A 21,526-nucleotide genomic window follows, 5' to 3' on the forward strand; every position below is an offset into this window, starting at 1 on the left:
GTGTTTATCGACGAAATTCTGGTATATTCGAGATCTAGAGAGCAGCATGAGGAGCATCTGAGAGAGGTTCTTGGAGTTCTGAGATCGGAGAGGCTCTATGCCAAATTCTCCAAGTGTGATTTCTGGTTGCGGGAGGTTCAGTTCTTAGGACATCTCGTTAACCAGGAAGGGATTTTGGTCGATCCGGCCAAGGTGGAGGCAGTGATGAGTTGGGAGGTGCCGAAGTCACCCTCCGAGATCAGGAGTTTCCTAGGGTTGGTAGGGTATTATCGGAGATTTATCAAGGATTTCTCCAAGATCGCAGTGCCACTCACCAGATTGACCCGGAAGGGTGTTGCTTTTTCATGGGGCCCCGAGCAGCAGGCCTCCTTTGAGACACTTCGCCAGAGGTTGTGCGAAGCCCCAGTGTTAGCTCTCCCGGAAGGGATGGAGGACTTTGTGGTATTCTGTGATGCATCGATTTTGGGATTAGGAGCGGTGCTGATGCAGAGAGGGCATGTGATAGCATATGCATCAAGGCAGCTGAAGCCTCACGAGACGAGATATCCCACCCATGATCTAGAGTTGGGGGAAGTGGTGTTCGCCCTCAAGATTTGGCGTCACTACTTGTATGGGGTTCGGTGTACGATATACACGGACCATAAGAGTTTGAAGTATTTGATGGATCAGCCCCACTTAAATATGCGTCAGAGAAGGTGGTTGGATGTGGTCAAGGATTATGATTGTGAGATCCTGTACCACCCAGGCAAGGCTAATGTGGTAGCCAATGCGTTGAGCCGCAGGGCGGAGAGCACTCCACTGCGGGATGTGTGTTTGAGATTGACCGTGATAGCTCCAGTATTGGACGCCATTCGCGGGGCACAAGCCGAGGCTGTGCAACCTGAGATGCAAAAGAGGGAACGGGTTGTTGGTTTGGTTTCAGAGTTCGTGACCGATGATCGGGGTCTTATGACATTTCAGGGGCGTATCTGGGTACCGTTTGTGGGAGGAACGCGTACCACTTTGATGGAGGAGGCTCATCGGTCGAAATTTTCGATCCATCCGGGGGCCACTAAGATGTATTTGGATTTGAGAAAGGAGTATTGGTGGCCCTGTATGAAGAGGGACGTCGCATGGTTTGTTGAGAGGTGCTTGACCTGTCGTAGGGTTAAGGCCGAGCACCAGAGGCCGCATGGCAAGTTGCAGCCATTGGAGGTTCCCGAGTGGAAGTGGGAACAGATCACTATGGATTTCATCACCAAATTGCCGAGGACTGCCAGAGGAGTTGATGCAATTTGGGTGATTGTGGACAGATTGACGAAGAGCGCTCACTTCCTTGCCATTAGTGAGAGTTCCTCAGCATAGAAATTGGCGGAGGTGTATGTGAGGGAAGTGGTATCTCGGCATGGGGTGCCGATCTCGATTGTTTCGGACCGTGATGTGCGTCTCACTTCCAGATTCTGGAAGAACTTTCATGAGGAGTTGGGTACTAGACTGCATTTTAGTACCGCATATCATCCCCAGATAGACGGTCAGAGTGAGCGGACGATTCAGACGCTTGAGGACATGCTCCGAGCATGTGTGTTGGATTTCGGGGGTAGCTGGGATGCGTATTTACCCTTGGCAAAGTTTTCCTACAACAACAGCCATCATTTGAGCATTGGTATGCCACCCTTTGAGCTGTTGTATGGGAGGAGGTGTCGGACCCCCATTTGTTGGGGAGAGGTTGGTCAGCGAGTGATGGGCAGTACAGAGATCGTGCTTCAGACGAAAGAGCAGATTCAGCAGGTCAGACAGAGGTTGTTGACCGCTCAGAGCCGACAGAAGAGTTATGCAGATGGACGCCGGTCCGAGCTTGAGTTTCAGGTCAGCGACTTCGTTCTCCTGAAGGTCTCTCCTTGGAAAGGAGTGATTCGATTCAGGAAGAGGGGCAAGTTGGGGCCCCGGTATATTGGTCCATTTCGTGTGGTTGCGAGGGTAGGCCGGGTAGCTTATCGTTTGGAGTTGCCAGCAGAGTTGGGGCAGATTCACGACACTTTTCATGTGTCGCAGTTGAGGAAGTATATAGCCGACGAGTCAGCAGTGGTTCCATTAGAGGATATTCAGGTAGATGCGAGCCTGAATTATGCCGAGAGGCCAGTGGCCATCAGAGATCGGAAGATCAAGGTTCTGAGGAACAAGGAGGTACCTCTGGTGTTGGTTCAGTGGCAACATCGGAAGGGACCAGAGATGACCTGGGAGCCGGAGCGTGAGATGCGTGAGCAGCATCCGGAGCTATTTTCAGAGCGAGACTTCGAGGGCGAAGTCTAGTTCTAGTGGGGGAGAGTTGTAACAGCCCGGATTTCCAGGTATCTTTTATGTTTATGTTTTTGGTGTTTTGAGAGGGGACTCGGCGAGTTGGAGCTCAGACTCGCCGAGTAGGATCGTGGTTCTGGACGCGGGTTCGCGCCTGGACTCGGCGAGTCCAGGGTATGGACTCGGCGAGTCTGCGCTGTTTAATGAAACCCTAATTTCTCGGGTTTGGGACCTATTTAAAGGGCCTTATGGCCGTCGTTTGTGCTCACCAGTCCCTTGAGTGAAACCCTAATCGAGTGTGAGCGTTTGGAGCATAGAAGGAGGCCATTATTGATCTTGGAGGTGTCATCTTGCAAGGAAAAGGGAGGATTAGCTAAGGGAAAGCAAAGGGAGCCACTTCCTGAAGGCTTGAGGTCCAGAACATCGCATTTGAGGTATATTCTTCGAGCCATTTCTGCTATGTTGAGATTTATGTTGATTTAGGGCTTATTGAGCCCTTTTATGATAAGATCTAGTGCTTCCTTGGTCCCTTGAGTGAGTTAAGCTGTAGATCTGGACCTTTGTAGGTCCAGAGTGTCCCTTTGCCCAAGCTTTTTGTGAATCAATGGAGGTTTTCGATTGGAATCCTTATGCCTTAGGTCAAAATGCCATTTATGAGCCATGGGGTGTGTTATGGGCACCAAGTTAAGGACTTTACGTGATGAATCAGTCTAGGAAGGCTAGATCTATGAGTTGTTGGAGCAGATCTGACCTCAGAAGCAAGTTTGAGTAGATGCATGGCATGGACTCGCCGAGTCTGAAGAACAGACTCAGCGAGTAGCATGAAGATTATCCTTGACCGCTCAGTGAGTGGTCCAGCCGAGTTATGAGTTGACTCAGTGAGTCAGGGAGAGTTAGAGAGGGTTGACAGGTGGACCGAGTCGAGCTGGGACTCGCCGAGTTGTTCTTGAGACTCGACGAGTTGAGTCGTGGTGGCCCCGCGATTCATGCCCGGTGGAACCCGTCGAGTCAGGGGTGTACTCGACGTGTCAAAAAGGGAATCCTAGAGAGTTGGTGAAAACGTCTAGACTCGCCGAGTCGCCCTAGTGCACTCGCCGAGTCCGGTCAAAGTTGACCGTTGATCGTTGACCAAGAGTTGACCAGAGTTGACTTCTTAGGGGTAGTCAACCTTAGTGTTAAAAAGTGTTAATTAGAGACATATGATGTTATAGGGAGATTGTAGCTCGGAGGATCGAGCACGTGTGATTTCGGGATTTGCTAGCTATCGATATTCACGAGGTGAGTCTTCTCACTATACTTTACCTTGAGTAGGTAATCAGAGTTATGTGTTAGAGTATGTGTATGTTATGTGTATGCTATGTGTTGTACTGCATGATGTCTATGTGATTTATGCTGTGCATGTTTATAAAGTTGGAACCGGAAGGTTCCCAGAGTTAGAACCTGAGGGTTCACAGAGCTTGGGTGCACGGACCCACAGAGTTATAGCCTCGAGTGGCTAATATATATGTGTTTATGTGGTATTTTGGGGAACTCACTAAGCTTTGTGCTTACAGTGTTAGTGTTGTTGTTTCAGGTACTAGCGATGACCGTGGGAAGGCGCCGGCTTGATCTGTACACACGCATGGGATTTTTGATATACACTGATCTTGGGATTTTGTATATTGTGAATTGAGATTTAAACTTGATGTTTTTATGAAAAGTTAGTGAGAAATGTTTTTATAAATTGTGAAAAATTATTTTGAAATTTACGGTGTTACACTGTGTACGTTGAGCAACCGCCAGGCTTCGTGAACGAGAAGCACCCAGATCACTGTTACATCCTAGACAAAGTGGTATATGGCGTAAAGTAGACTCCCAGAGCATGGTATGAAACTCTCACTCGATTCTTAAAAATGTCTAAATTTAAACAAGGTTCGGTTGACCCAACCTTCTTTCGTAAGAGAGAGAGTAACCACCTTATGATAGTCCAAATTTACATTGATGACATCATCTTCGGCACCACGAATCCCAGCTTAATAGCTGAATTCAGGAAGTTGATGGAAACTAAATTTGAGATGAGCTTAATGGGTCCAATTAACTTTTTCCTTGGCTTAAATATTAGATAGGGACCCGAAGGCATTTTTATCAATCAGGAGGCATATACAAAGACATTGCTTGCTAAGTTTGGGATGATGGGAGACTCCAAAGTGAAAGTTCCAATGGCTTTTGGGACAAAGCTTACACCTTCTTTGGAGAAGCCAGCCGCTAACATGACGCTTTATCGTCAAATGATTGGGTCACTAATGTATCTTACAGCTAGCAAACCCAACATCATGTTCTCAGTTTGCTACTGTGCCCGATTCCAGGCTAACCCACGCGAACCTCATATGCAAGCCGTGAAACACATCTTTCGCTATTTGAAGAGAACCTCCTCTCTCGGTCTATGGTATCCAGCCAACTCAGGTTTCTTTGTCCAAGCGTTCTCTGATGCTGACTTAAGTGGTTGTGGATTGGATCGTAAAAGCACCACTGGAGGATGCCAATTTCTCAATGGTAAATTGGTCAGCTGGCAATCAAAGAAACAAACCTATGTTTCTCTCTCCACGGCAGAAGCTGAATACATTGTTGCCGCCTCATGCACATCTCAGGTTGCATGGATACATAGTCAAATTAGAGATTATGGGCTGAACATGAAGAAAATCCCACTATATTGCGACTCTGAAAGTGCAGTTAGGATTTGTCATAACCCAGTGCAACACTCAAAGACAAAACACATAGCACTGAGGTATCACTTCATCAAAGATCACGTGGAAGATGGCAACGTGGAGATTCACTTCGTGAGGACAACTGATCAACTGGCAGATATATTCACTAAGGCTTTACCTGAAGCAAGTTTCAACAAAATCTTACAAGGCCTAGGAATGATGGAACCAGAATCAGTACCAAAACCGCCTTCGCTTCAATAAAGGTAAGAAGCGAAATAGAGCGAACCGAAATGAACCGAACGCTCGGTCTATTTCGGGTTCGGCTCAACCAAGAACCGAAATGAACCAAACGCTCGGTCTATTTCGGGTTCGGTCCTTCTGAACTCGTTCGCTTCTTTTTCATAGCAAGGAATTTTGATTGTATTCTTTTGTACACTCTTTTAAATATTTTTTTATGTTTCTTTTCATTTTTTTTATTTTCATAAAATCCAAAAATATTTGTCTTCTTCATTATTTTTATTTTTATCTTCATAAAATCCAAAAATATTTGTCTTTTTCGTTTTATTAAAATTTTTCACAAAATACAAAAATATCTTTTATTTTATTTTTATCTAATGCTTTCCTTTGTATAAATGTTACTCTCGATAGTGAAGCTCAAGCAGGTATAACCTCTTTTCAAAAAATTAGCTAAGTGTCCCTAGATGCATGGTGCTGCATGTTGACTAAACCCTCTACAGATTTTGAGCGAAGCCTTAATAACATGATATATACAAATCATGTTTTCCCAAACTAGGCTGTTACATTCACTCTAATCATGAGTTATCTTACTCTTCTCATATTGAGCTTAGAGTTTTCTGCTTGGTCCTTCTTTTATAGCAGAGGTACATTCGCTTCTTATACCACCTATCTCATTTTTCTTCATTACACTTCATCTCACTAATGTAACCCTTGAGACTCTCAGCATTTACCAATGAGGTTTATGGTTATACAAAAATCTGTGTTAATGATCTTAGTTTCGTGTCACTATGTACTAAGTGAAACCCATAATTCAAGACCTTTAAGGAATTGACGGTACATCATTACTATGATAACGTTCTTGAATGAAATCTCTTTTTATTTTGAGTGATCCTTCTGAAAATGTATATTATCAAGATTTTTCTTCCCCAAGGATCCAATCAAGTTTTTTTTTTGAGATTTCTCAATTGTCAATAAGTCACTGAATATCTTACCTACCTACTTGTTTAACAGACCACATTGGTCTCACAAGTATTTCGTTCAGTTTCGGTCTTATATCAAGTATCGAAATCATGAATTGAAGCGAAAGACAACCTTTATAGCTTTAATTAAAAAGATGTCTTTCAATACTTCTTAACAAGTACTTGATCGTTATTTAATGGGAAGCCACACAAGCACTTTGAAGTCTCTCTTGACTTTGAAGGAAGAGATTCCTGCCCAGAATCAATCACTTTATGTCTTAACAAGACATCACAAATTCCCATAAATAGTTTGCTTTATTTCTTTATCATTCACACTCTATGCACGAAAATCTGGTTCTATTAACGATGACCTTATTGTTACAGCTTCGTTTCTAAAAGTATTCCAGTGATCAATAAAGATAAAGGTAATGACGGTTCATGTAAAATATGTGGGTGACGTTTGGGATAAAGTTAAGGCTAAGTTAGCAGTTATCCAATCGTTTTGACGATTTGAAAAAGGCACTTTTTATGGAAAGGCGCGTAACAATGAAACGTCATTTCTCTCTCTTGCGTCATCATCGGGGTTGCCAACTGTTCACTCCGTCACATCAGGAACGGTTTCTAATAAACCCAAGATTTTAGCCGAATATTTCTCTCTCCTACTTGTATGTATAAAAGGATTTGGCACGCTCCTCTTTACTCTTTTATCACTTACAAATTCTCTCAAAGAAAAAGGGCGATTTCTCTCACTGTTCATCTTCTTTTTCTCAAGCTTTATCAATGGCAGAATCATCTTCTGTTCAAGATACATCTGCTCACTCCAACCTTCTCACCATCAAGCCTCAACAAAACCTCATCATTGATCTTACACCCTTCATATATGAACCATACATGTTGTACGTCGTCAAATGTCTCAAGTACTCACCTCTTGTCGATGCTCTTACAAAGGTCGAATTTGTTCCCATGGCCTGCATCTCACACATCTATTCAACCGCTTACTATGACAAGGTTGCTGAGAGGATTCACTTTGAAATTCACAACGAGAAGACCTCCATCTCTAAGAATCGCTTTTGTTCCCTAATTGGTCTTGCGCATGAACCCACTCTGGTAAACCCCGACTCGATTACTACTGGTCAACTGTTCTCCATGTTCTACCAAATGGGGTACACAGAAACCCTAACCATAATTACCAAATTCAAAAAGTGTTGCCTTCCTCCACAATGGAACGACCTCTTCACTCTTCTTTTCAAAGGTCTCTTAGAGAGTAGCGCCGGCTCAGACGGAGCAAGCAAGTCATTTATGACTATGCTTTATGGGTTGTATCATGGGGTTACTTTGGACTATGGGGCAGTCATATGGCAACAACTGGTTCAAAGTTTGTATTCTTCATCACGACATTCAGAGATTTCATGTGGTAGGTACTGGTCCATTATTACAAAGTGGGCGATGGATCGTCTCCATGTTCCAATCATGGCAGACTCTCTTCTTTCATCTATCACAACCTTTCACACCACGAAGATCATCGTCACAAATCCTTCCAAGTATTCCTTCATTAGATCGATCCCAGCAGCTATGTATGCATGCGTGTCTGACACAAGCAACATTATTCAAGAATACAAGAAGCTTCCTTCTTCGGGCCCAATGGAACTCACTCTTGCCATGATTCACTCTATCGAGGAAGCAGACAAACCTGCGAAGAGGGGCAAGAAACCAGAAACACAAAAGGAGGTGAGGGTCACTAAACCAACCAAGGGAGATAAAGGGGGTCAGGTCTCCAAAGTTCAAACACCTAGGAAGAGAAAGTCAGAGAAAGTAGCCCTAGCTCAACCTAAGCCGAAGAAAGTCAAGAAACCAGCTCGACGACTAATTCTTCAATCTTCAAGTGATTCTGACTCAGAGTATGTGCCACCTACTCAACCCACACCTATTCTAAGTGAATCTGACAGCGAAAGCTCAGAGGATGAGGGTTCGGCGCGTGGTGATACACCACCTCGCTCGCCTACACCAGAGGTATCTGTTCGGTCCAAAGCCCCTTCTCCTCCACCAGTTTCTATTCCTGTTTCTATCCTTCCTATTTTTCCCATCACTACATCTCATCCATCAACTACTATTCCCATTTCTGCTCAATTCTTTACTGAAGCTACAACTACCACCACTACTGGAGTTCGAACCAACGTATCTGATACGGGGCTCGTTCTTCAGCACCCACTCCTCCAATCAAAACCGAACCTCCAGTTACAACCGAACCACCAGTCACTACCGAACCTCCTGTAACTACCAAACCACTATCTCCTACCCAATCTACTGAAACCAACACAGTTCTTGGAGGTGAGGACTTGGAGTTTGATTCCACTTACTACAGTCCCTACCGTGTCCAAAGTGATGACGACGATGATGCTCCAGTAACCAAGCGCCATCTCAAGGCTGTTACTGAAAAACTTGATCAGCTGCTTTCCTCCTCCTCTACTAGTGCTTATTCTGACGCTGCTCTTAAAGCTCTGTTTTCTTCGGTTGTTAAGGAGCATGATGCTTCTCTATCTGTTGCAGCCAAGGCTATCGAAGCGTCTACTTCTCAATTTCAAAAGGCCTCGTCTGCTGTTAAGGCTTCAACGAAGGAATGCAAAGAAGCGACCGCAAAAGTCGATAAACTAATTTCTGAGGCTCAATTGTTCCTTGATTCTTTGCAGGCTGCTGCTCAAAAGAACTCTCAGACAGTGAATGCTTTGGTTGATAATCTTCAGCGTTCTCTTCAAGCTGAAAGAACTAATCTTGAAGCCGCTCGTAAGGCCATTGAAGTTGCCAATGCCACCCTTCACGCTGATGTCAATGATCGTCTAACTCAACTGGAAGCAGAGTTGGCTGTCGAAAATCGCATAATGGATGAGTTAGACAAGCGTCCATCTCAGCTGAAAATGCAAAACCTCAAGCTTCGCACTGCAACACATGAGCTTAATGATTTAAAGTCTGAAAGGGAGGTAATTCGAAGCTCTGTAGGTGACGTTCATTCCATTCTACTTCATCTTCTTGATGCACATGATCCCATTATGACTATAACCATCATACGCCATTTGGCTGACAAACTCAGACCTTCATTGGATATCCTGAGTCGGATTGAGGGTGTTTCAGTGACTAGTGTCCAACTGAAACAAGGGGGAGAAATGGCAAAAACTCAACCTCCTCCCGAACCTAAGTCAACAGCTGAACCGAAGGATAATGAAGCTTCAGTCAGCAAAAGGGATAAAAGGAAAAAGAAAATTGGTGAAGATGATACAGATAATGATGATGATGATTTTGAAGATACTTTGGGTGAAATTCCCTCTAAGCTTTTTCAGAAAACAAAACTTTCTGACAAAGAGTTTGCAGAAAAGATCAAGAAGGAAACGGATGAGCTGGAGAAGAAGCAAAAAGAAAAGGAGCTCTTGGAGAAAAAGAAGTCCATTTTTCCAGAGTGGACCATTGATTTGCTTCAAAGAGATGCTATAGATGAACCGAGTATTCATTGGCTCGAACCTGTCATGTCGTTCGGCCTTGAAAACTCGAAGGACGCGCAGTTTGACATGCCAATCACTCGAAAGGCATTTATCTTTCATATCTTCAACTCAACTGCTGTCATCCCTTCTCCGGATCCGAAGGTGGATCGGGATCTGTTAGAGTTTTATCTGGAGTTCGCTCAGCCACAGTACTTGACTTGGAGCTCACAGAAGATTACAACTATCAAGGTACTAAAGCCTTATTCAGCTGGGAAGTTCATCAACGTCAAATTTAAAGTGACTCGAGGCTCTGAAGGCTCGGTTCATAAATTCTCCCTGGCTGATCTGCCGAACCTCAACCCTCACGACTGGATACTCCTCAACAACATTTTGCTGTCGAATCCTCAGGAGTATCAGCCAATTATAGAGCATATCAAGAGAATGCTTGTTTGCTACATTCATGAAGTAGCAAAGATGGATCAAGAAATCGCCTTGGCTATTCACAAGCGAACCACGATCAGACCAATGGGAAGAGCTGGTGATATAAACTCAATGATCAAAGGGAAATTTGACTCAAAATATCACACTGTGATGTTTCTCAGGGGCGAAGGTCAAAAATGCTTGTTCGCTCTTGTTGATAAGCACATGTTCTCAACTGCTTGCCTGGAGCATATTTTAGAGATCATTCAGAGGTGTAATCAGAACTCAACAGCCGACAAGAAGTTGTTTACTGACATGCTGAGATGGTATATTTAATTTCGGCAGACTCTTCTTGCTATCAGTCCTCGGCTGTTTAAAGTTGTGAAGACAGTGAAGCCTACTCAACAGAAATAATCTCTCGTCTCATTTGACGCAAAGGGGGAGATTGTTGGGCTTATAGTGTTGCGTCATGGGCTCGGTCCTTAGCCCAGTTTTAGTAGCCGGTTTGGGCCTTTCCAACCGTGCATTATTTTACTCTAGGGTTTTAGTATTAAAGGTGCATGCATGCATCATTAGTCAGTAATGCTTTTATTATTTTTCTCATCAGTATTGTAAACCCTAGCTCGCCTCTACAGTGGAAGTTCTTCATCGAGCTTTGCTGAGGCGTGACTATATTTGAATCATAAGCTTTATATTGATTCCATATTGTGTTCATAATCGTGTTGTTTTTGAATTGTTTGTTCTTCATCAATATACCTGTGAAAGATCTAAACGATCTGAGATTTATTCTCATCAAGTTGACCAAGTCTGACTTCTGAGGGTATTTTGGTAATTTGGGATTCTAATGGAATTAGTCATATGATGGTTACAGGCGGTTGAGTTCGTAGCTGTGATTCGGGAGTTGGATATTGTCACTATAGCCCTACTTGTGAGGTGAGTTCTCCTCACTATACCCAAGGGTGTATGGCACCAAGGCCGACCCTTTGGATTATTATCTTGGTTATCTTATGGTTGTGTGTTGTAATGATCAGTTAGATCGGTATCCTGGTAGATAGAATGATGCCATGCTTAGTGATCTGTTACATCTGCTTGACTATATGTAGATTGTTATGTGATTACCTGATATATGTGCACATGGTTGATTGGTAGTTGAGGGTCTTCCATCCTAACTACCACCACCACCACCAGCTACAACCATCACCACCCAACTACCACCACCCACCTCCACCACACTTTACCACCACCCGCCACCACCACTCACCACCACCACCCATCACTACCCACCACCACCAACCACCACCCTCCACCCACCACCCATCACTACCCACCACCACCCGCCACCACCACCACCACCACCCGCCACCACCACTACCCGCCACCTGCCACCACCACCACCCAACATAACCACCACCACCCACCACCACCACCACCACCCGCCACCACCATCGCCACCCACCACCATCACCACCCAACCACCTCTACCCACTTCCACCGCCACCACCACCACCCATAATCACTACCTACCACTCATCACCACCTCCCACCACCACCACCACCACCACCCATCACTACCCACCACCCACACATCACCACCACCAACCACCACTCGCCACAACCATCACCACCCACCACCACCCACCACCATCACCATCAAACCACCACCACCCATCACTACTCACCAGTCACCACCACCCATCACTACACACCACCCACCACCACTTGCTACCACCACCACCTATCCACCAAAACCATCACCCACCACCTACAACCATAGCAACTACCAACCACGACCCGCCACCACCCACCACCCAACCACCACAACCCGTCACCACCCACTACCACCTGCCATCACCACCCACCTCCACCACCCATCATCACTACCCGCTACCACCACCACCACCAACCACCACCCATCACTACCCACCACCCACTACCACTACCACCACCACCCACCATAACCACCACCTACCAACACCAACAACCACCCACCACTCATCACCCATCACCCATCACCACCACCCACTTAACCTCCACCACTACCACTACCACCACCGCTATACATCCCCATCTCACCCTCCACCACTGATTGGTCATTGCAAAAATGAATATTGTCCACATAAATCATATGTGATTAATATACATATAATCATATGGGATTATATGTACCTAATCACATATGATTTATGTGGACAAGATTCATTATTTCTTTCTCAATTCAATAGTTGTACTCATGTACTTAGTCACATGTGATTATTTGCATTTAATCACACATGATATATGTGGACAATATTTATCTTTGTGTTCTCGATTCAATAGTTGTTCTCATGTATATAATCATATGTGATCATATGTATCTAATCACATATTATTTATATAGACATGATTATTTTTTGTCCATATAAATCATATGTGATTGGATACATATAATCACATATGATTATAGTGGACAAAGAACAATTATTGAATCGAGAATGTGACAATGAATCTCATCCACATAAATCATATATGATTTATGTAGACAATATTTATTTTTGCGGTTTCGATTGAATAATTGCTTTTGTATATTTAATCACATATGATTATATGTATATTATCGCCTATGACTTGAGGTGGACAAGATTAATTTTTGCCTTCTCGATTCAATAGTTGTGCTCAAGTACTCAATCACATACGATTATACATATAATCACATGTGATAAAATACATAAGAACAACTATTGAATCGACAAAGCAAAAAATGAATTATGTCCACATAAATCATATGTGATTAGATTCATATAATCACATGTGATTATGTGTATTTAATCACATATGACTAATTTGGAAAAATATTTGTTTTTGTGTTCTTGGTTCAATATTTGTTATTGTGTATATAAATACATGTGATTGTATATATCTAATCTCATATGATTAAATGAATTTAATCACGTATGTTTAAAGTGGAAAAAACAATTATTGAACCGAGAACGCGAAAATGAATCTTAGCCACATAAATCATATGTGATAAGATACACACAATCACATGTTATTATATGTATCAAATCTCATATGATTTATGTGGGCAATATTTATTTTCGTGTTCTCGATTCAATAGTTGTTCTCGTGTATTTAATCACATGTGATTATACATATCTAATCGCATATGATTTATGTGAATAAGATTAAAATTTGCGTTCTCAATTCACTAGTTGTTATCATGTATTTAATCATATGCTATTTTATGTATTTAATCACATACAATTAATATGAACAAAGAACAACTATTGAATCGAAAACAAAAAAATGAATCTTGTGCATATAAGTCATATATGATTAGATCATATAATCACATGTGATTTAATACACGAGAACAATTAAAGAATCGAGAATGCATAAACGAATCTTGACTGCTTTTCTCACTAGAAAACAAACTACATTCTGCCTTTCCTTATTAACTCTACTGGATTAGGGTATCCGTGAACACTAACATAAAATAAGTAATGCCTACATAATAGGAGAGTTAGTGTAACTCACCTCCTTGAGCTTGGAAATTAGCTAGCATAAGCAAGATGGATCCTTTCCTTTCCGAAAACCTACACAAAAATTATAACATTATTTAGCTTGTGCTTTGCTGTATTAATCTTATAAAACTTATGTACATATTTCCTTATTTTCTCTTTGATTGTAGTGCTTTGTTTGAGATATGTTTTCTTACCTTTCAACCGATTATTAAAAAATTATATTGGTAAAGTTCCCCTTTTACCTTTTCAGAAATATAAAGATATAGTTCTAATGAATTTTGGTTTATTTTATACTAAATTTACAAGTTAGCAACTTTTAGCTGTCATATGTGATTAAATGCATACACTTACATGTGATTATATGTATCTAATCACATATTATTTATAAGTGCATGCGATTAAATACATATAATCACATGTGATTAAATCATATGTGACATAAAAGGACATTTTAAAGAATATGCTTTGTATAATTAATTAAGGTGTATATAATCATATGTGACTAGATTTATTTAATAACATATAATTAAATTTGACTAGAAACATATAATCACATGTGATTAACTGTATTTTATCACATGTGATTATATGTATAATGCGTATAATCACATATGATTTATATAGACAATATTCGTTTTTGCGTTTTCTATTTGTTAACTTTTTTCATTTATTTAATCACATGTGGTTATATGTATTTAATCACGTATGATTAATGTGGATAAAGAACAACTACTCAATCGAGAACACAAAATGAATCCTGTGCACATAAATCATATGTGATTATATACATATAATCAGATGTGATTAAATAAACTAGAACAAATACTTAACCAAGAACACGTAAACGAATCTTGTCAATACAAATCATATGTGATTAGATACATATAATCGCATGTAATTAAATACGCAAGAACGACTATTAAATCGAGAATGCGAAAATGAGTTTTATATAAATAAATCATATGTGATTCAATACATACTACCACATGTGATTATATGTATTTAATCACATATGATTTACGTAGACAATATTTATTTTAACATTTTCGATTCCTATAGTTGGTCTCATGAATTTAATCACACGTGATTATATGAATTTAATCACATATGATTATTGATGTTGTATATTTAATCAATGTTATTTCATGTATTTTATCACATTTAAGTAAATTATTCACATGTAATTGAACCATGTCATGCACATGTGAATAATCAGTTATCGTGTCTCGATTCCCTAACGATCTATTGTAAAATGCTATTTTTATTGGTTTTTTTAATATATTAAAATTTATAATTTTAATTATCTATAAATGGTTATTAATAATGATATGATATTATTTTAAAAATTACGAGTTATTTTTGGTTTTTTATAGTTTTTTATTTTATATATTAATCACGATTAAATATAAATAGTCAAAAATCATATTGTTTTCTTTTTAATATATCGAAAGAAAAATAAATGGTATACACATTAATTAATAGTAGGTATCCTATGGTAAATATCAATATAACAATATTCATTAATTCATTAATTCAATAATTGATAATAAAACGATATTTTTTTTATATTAGTTGAACTCATAATCATAACTAAAATAAAAGAAATTATATTTCGTGTTATCGGCCGATTGTTAAATTTGTGAGTTGGTAAGTTGTTTAATAAATTTCAACCCCAATTGATTAAATAGATTTCACAAAGCCAAAAGTAAAAAGTTCAGAATTAAAAAAAAAAAAAAAATGTAGTGGGGCTTATGTTATCACTTTGTCGAGCCTTTTCCTTATTTGGGAGAATTGGTAGAAACTCCCAACGTACAAGGCGTTAAGCATATGAGTACATTCATGGATCACTAGGTCTTCCATCTAAACCACCTGCATTCCCCAATTTTATACATAATCTGGTGTTGGCGTCGATGCACAAGGAGAATTGCTCCCCCTTCCTCAATTTCAATCACGAAGACAAATCCATTTCCTTCCTTAACTGTTTATCAAACGAAATTAGATGTGGTTGCTCTAGATCTGGTGGTATTTTGCCCTAGATTTAATAGTTGAGGGCGGCAGATTTCATGATTGCTGAAGTACATATGCTTTAGATCTTGTGAAAACGGATCCACTTTAGCTTCTCCAACAAACCAAATCGTGGCTCAGAGCAGCGGTTCGTGGCGGTGCTTCATGACGGTCGTTCAGGAGAGAGGAGTGACGAAAAGAGAATGTTTAAGAAGTTGAGACGAGAAGCCGAGGAATATTTTTAGGAGGTTGCCACAATATTTCGCCGGAGAAGAAGGTGGAGGTGGTAGTTTCTGGTTATAAGAGGAGTAGAGGCGGAGGGAGGTGGCGAACGAATAAATCTAGAGCTGCTGGTGTCCGACGGCGATTTGGTGGTTTCCAGCGGCTGCCTAGTGGTTTCCGATGACGGTATGATGATTTGGCGATTTGTTCAGGTGGCCGACGCAACATTTCTCCGGAGAAGAAGGATGAGGAGTTGGCTTCCGGTTGTGGGAGGATTAGAGGTTAGGGAGATTGTGAACGAGCAAATATGGAGCCGATGGTTTAGCGGTGGTTTCGTGTTTCAGGCGGTGGTATGGTGGCTCCCGACGGTTTCCGGTTGTGGTCCGGTACTGTTAGTTTAGGTCTGTATGAGAGGAGAGAGAATGATATAATATGGTGGGGAAATTTAGGCGGGTAATTTGTATTTGAGTAAAAAGCATGCATGTTTTTGAACTCATAGGCTAAAAAACGTTCTCACATTAAAAATGTTCTCATTGGAACATAACTATATATATATATATATATATATATATATATATATATATATATATATATATATATATATAAAAAGAGATAGAGGTAAGTTCATATGTGATGAACATCTATTGTGTGGATGTAGGAACCAATAGGAATTTAACAATAATTAAATAGTTAATAAATATTATAAGGATAATTATGTAATTTAACATAATAATAAGAATAAAATCGCTAAAATCGTGGGACTACCATAAAAATCACCACCTTAATAAGCCTACCTTACCCACGATGCTTCCTTAACCAACCCGTGATCGAAGAACAGAGGAAGATCGACGCTACCCACCTTTACCGACGATCATGACGGCTTAGACAAGGAGCGAAAGCCTTACCCTTTTTGTGCTATTAATAGATATAAAGTCTGATGTCGGATTGTCGGTGATTACCCTTCTTCCACATCTCTTTCTCGCCTTTATAAGGTTTGATCGTATATTTGATTGCTTGAGAAAGAGGAATCATAGAGCCATAAGACTGATCCGTAAGTTCAATTTTAATTTCATGAATTCGCTGGGACGTTACCATATTTCAATGGTCTGCAACTACAAAATTTTGAGGCCACCATTTGTGTTTCGGTAAATTTTGGTATTGTTGCTTCTTTCAATTTATCAAATGTTTGAAGCAATCGTTTGTGTTTCTGAATAATTTGAGTTTCTCACAGGATTACTCGTGGTGGATTGATAGGTATCAGGTGTGCTTCTTAATTTGATTTATTCTTGATTCTAATTATTCAATTGTTGTTTTTTCATTCTGAAGTAAAAATTCAAGGCATCAATGAAGGATAAAGTCAATATGTCCAAGTAGGAGCTTGAAGCATTTTTAAATGATCCTAACTGGGATACTACAAGTGTTAGAGGTTTGGGAAAACTTCTGTTAGAAATCTTACACATATTCTAAATGTTATCATAAAGAATACTGAAAAAGGGTACACCGAGAAAGCTGTTGAACATGCAATTTTAAGATGTGGCCCTTTCCAAGTCTCTGAATGCATTGAAAAAAATTGCATTGTAGAATCCACATTGCTTTTTAAAATTAATGTTTTGTTTCCATTTTTTACAATTCTTTTACTTTCCTACATGTTACATTCTCTTTTTTGGTTTGTTTAACATTCTAAATTTTCATTTTGCATTGATATATAATAATGACGAGGGGTCATTCAACCAGAATTGAATCCAGTTCTATTGAAATAGAATCACGAATTCATGAATTTCAATTCCGTCGTAATGGAATCATGATATTTCATCACTAATTTGTGCATTTTCTACAATTCTTGGTTATGGATTTTGGTGCAATTCACAGGTCATCAGATTTGTAAAAAAGACTTTCGTTTTTTATTTCTTATTTGCTAATGTGTTATTGGGTTCTAAACTACAATTGAATTTGGTTTCACAGATGCTTGAAGAACGGACCGCAAAATTGAAAGTGATTATTAGTAACAATATTCATTTAGAATGCATTAGTGGCTTTTGTAAAATTTTGATGGTTTTTTTTTTTTTTTTTTTTTCAATTTTAACCATTCTTAGTTTTATTTTTTAACAATAAATGTAAGTTTTACCAATTGTTACACATATTTTTTAAGAATTAGTGTAATTTTTATTTTTATTCTTCAATTGATGGTTCAAGAGTTTGTTATTCTTCAAGAAGTTCATTCTATCAAAATATGTATTCTGTCAGAATATTTATTCTTTTATGGTCCAAGAATGTTTCAAGATACTCATAAACATATTCTGTTAAAATGTCCCGAAATAAAAGAACTATTATCTATTAAAATCAGAATTTTAAAATTAAGAGAATTAATTACCCAAAAAATCCGAAATTTCCTTTTTAAATGTAGTTTAATTGACTAAAATACCCTTATACTAAAATTTATGTGATTATATAGTACATGATATCTCATAGTAATAACATAGACCCTCAACTCATGACCATTCATTCTATTCATCTACTAGTTTATAACCCGTGGAAACCACAGTTACAAAATTAATTAAATATTCATAGTAAAAAATTCAAAATTATTAATCAATTATTTTATATAAAATTTTAAATACATTATTAATTAAGAGATTTTTTTATTAGTTATGTAAAATTATAATTATTGATTCAAATAAATATGTGGAATTAATTTATCATATATATTAGACTCTTTATTTGTGGACTAATGAAAACAATAATATAAAATTTAAAATTTAAATTTAAAATAAAGAATAAATAGATTGACAAATAACATCACATTAATTAGGAGGTTTAATGAATTTAAAATAGAGAATTAATAAAATGACAAGTGGCATCATATTAATTAGGAGTTTTAATATTATGACACTTGGCAAAAAGACTACTCTTTTATTAGTATAGATTGGTCCAGAATTATCCTTACGACCACACAATAGGTGTCATCCACATTATAACCTAACCCTATATACATATATATATATATATATATATATATATATATATATATATATATATATATATATATATATATATATACTAGTTTATAACCCGTGAAACCACAGCTATAAAATTAATTAAACTTTAATAGTTAGAACACAAAATTATTAATCAATTATAATCGTTAATTTAAATAAATATGTGAAATTATATCACCTTATAATTTGTATTAATTTTATTTTAATTTTTATTGCATTGTTATTAATTTATTGTAATTAAATAGAGAATTAATAGGTTGACAAGTGACATGCATTAATTAAGAGTTTTAATAGGTGACACATGACAAAAAAATAAAATAAAATGTGTATTAATTAGGAGACCTAATATGATGACACATGTCAAAAGGATATTAAAACTATTCTTTTATTAGAATAGGGATATATATATATATATATATATATATATATATATATATATATATATATATACTAATTTATAACCCGTGGAAACCACGGTTATAAAATTAATCAAACTATTATAGTAAAAACTCAAAATTATTAATAAGTTATTTTAAATAAATTATTAATTTAAGAGATATTTTTATTAGTTATGTGAAATTATAATTATTGATTCAAATAAATATATAAAATTAATTTTTAATATATATTAGATATTTTTTATTTGTGAATTAATGAAAACAATAATTTAAAATTTAAAAATTTAAAATAGAATCACATTAATGAAAAGGTCTAATAAATTTAAAATGAAAAACTAATAGATTGACAAGTGGCAACACATTAATTAAAATGTCTAATATGATGACACATGGCAAAATAGCTACTCTTTTATTAGTATATATATATATATATATATATATATATATAATGGAAAACTATAAAAGTTAACAATCATGTGGAAAACACTAATTATCAACACGAGTATTCTATGTTATTTTCAATGTATTGTAGCATTGATTTCATGATTGAGAATTCTAAAATGAGGATCCTTTTTTTGATGAACAATCATATTCACATGGGTGTGTTGATGAGTGTGCAAAGAGACGTTGCATTATTAGGTCACCACATGTGACGGTCCCAAATAAGAACTTATCCTAAGAGTATATTTAAATTGCCCCGTTATTTTCGTAATCATGAATTTTGAGTTTTCTTAATTTACAGGGGCGTTTACAATTGGATCGTTCCGAACATGAACCTTGGTTAAGGCGTGACAATGATATATCACATACAATTTTGGCCCATGGTTTTTATTTAGTATCAAGCTTAGGGTTCTTTTGATATATGAAGTTCAAGTAAATTATTATTTCCGTATAAAGTGAAATTTTGTTTTTCTATTTTAAAAGATAAACAGTTCGGCCGTAGCTCCTATATAAACAGTTTGAGTTAATTTATTTTTTTTAGTTTATAAATAAGAAGTTGGTGACATTTGTTAATCTATATATATATATATATATATATATATATATATATATATATATATATATATATATATATATATATATATATATATATATATATATATATATATATATATATATATGTTTTTATTTAGTATCAAGCTTAGGGTTCTTTTGATATATGAAGTTCAAGTAAATTATTATTTCCGTATAAAGTGAAATTTTGTTTTTCTATTTTAAAAGATAAACAGTTCGGCCGTAGCTCCTATATAAACAGTTTGAGTTAATTTATTTTTTTTAGTTTATAAATAAGAAGTTGGTGACATTTGTTAATATATATATATATATATATATATATATATATATATATATATATATATATATATATATATATATATATATATATATATATATATATATGGTTAGGTTGTTTTGTTTTTAGTAATTATTGTGTGCCTGATTGCAAAGATCTGGACCATTAGATGAAATATAATAAAAAATCATGATCTGAAGGTCTATGAAAGTAGAATAGGATAACATGTACCATATAATCACACAAATTTGAGTATAAGGGCATTTTAGTCAATTAACCTATATTAAAAAAGAAAATTTTTGGAGTTTTAGGGATAATTAATTCCTTTATTTTTAAAAATCTAAATATTTTAAATTAATTTAAAATTAAAAATCCGATTTTTATTCTATCAGAATGATAAAATTTAACCATAAAGTAGTAAACATATTTTTCGATTTTATTCTATTAGAATGACAGAATGTCAACCATAAACTAGTAAATATATTCTGAAAGAATACACAAAATCGATTCTTGAACTAATAATATACCAAATAATTACATTGTACGATTGTGATTCATTGAATTATAACAAACATTCTGAAAGAATAACAAATATAATTCTTAAAAAATAACAACATTCTATTTGTCTTGTGTATGTTTGACCTCTAAGCCAATTCAAAATATGCTAGCATTCTATGAGATTGACATTTTGTGACATTGACATTCTGTCAGAATTGTATTGCATGAGAATAATTTTATACAAGGAGCCTTTCCCATCAGGTCTTCAAGCCATTTCTATCACAAATTCATTTCCAAATACTTTGTAGTGATACACTTGTAACAACTGCACATTAAACATATAATTAATTAACTACAAATTCTATCAGAATAAAGCAATAATATTCTTATATACTAAACTATTCTTTCAGAATGGAAATATTATACAAAGATAATAATGTATCTTTCATCATCTGTAGCAATTGAAGCTTGATTAGAATATATAGAATATTCAACACAGAACATAAAACATAAGTAAAAGTAGTTAGAATAACTAGTATACAACATACATTAGAATAAGTAGAATAATTTGAA

The sequence above is a fragment of the Lactuca serriola genome, chromosome 5 (genome assembly GCF_051521515.1).
Source record: "Lactuca serriola cultivar US96UC23 chromosome 5, Lser_US96UC23_V15, whole genome shotgun sequence".
Classification (NCBI taxonomy): Eukaryota; Viridiplantae; Streptophyta; class Magnoliopsida; order Asterales; family Asteraceae; genus Lactuca; species Lactuca serriola.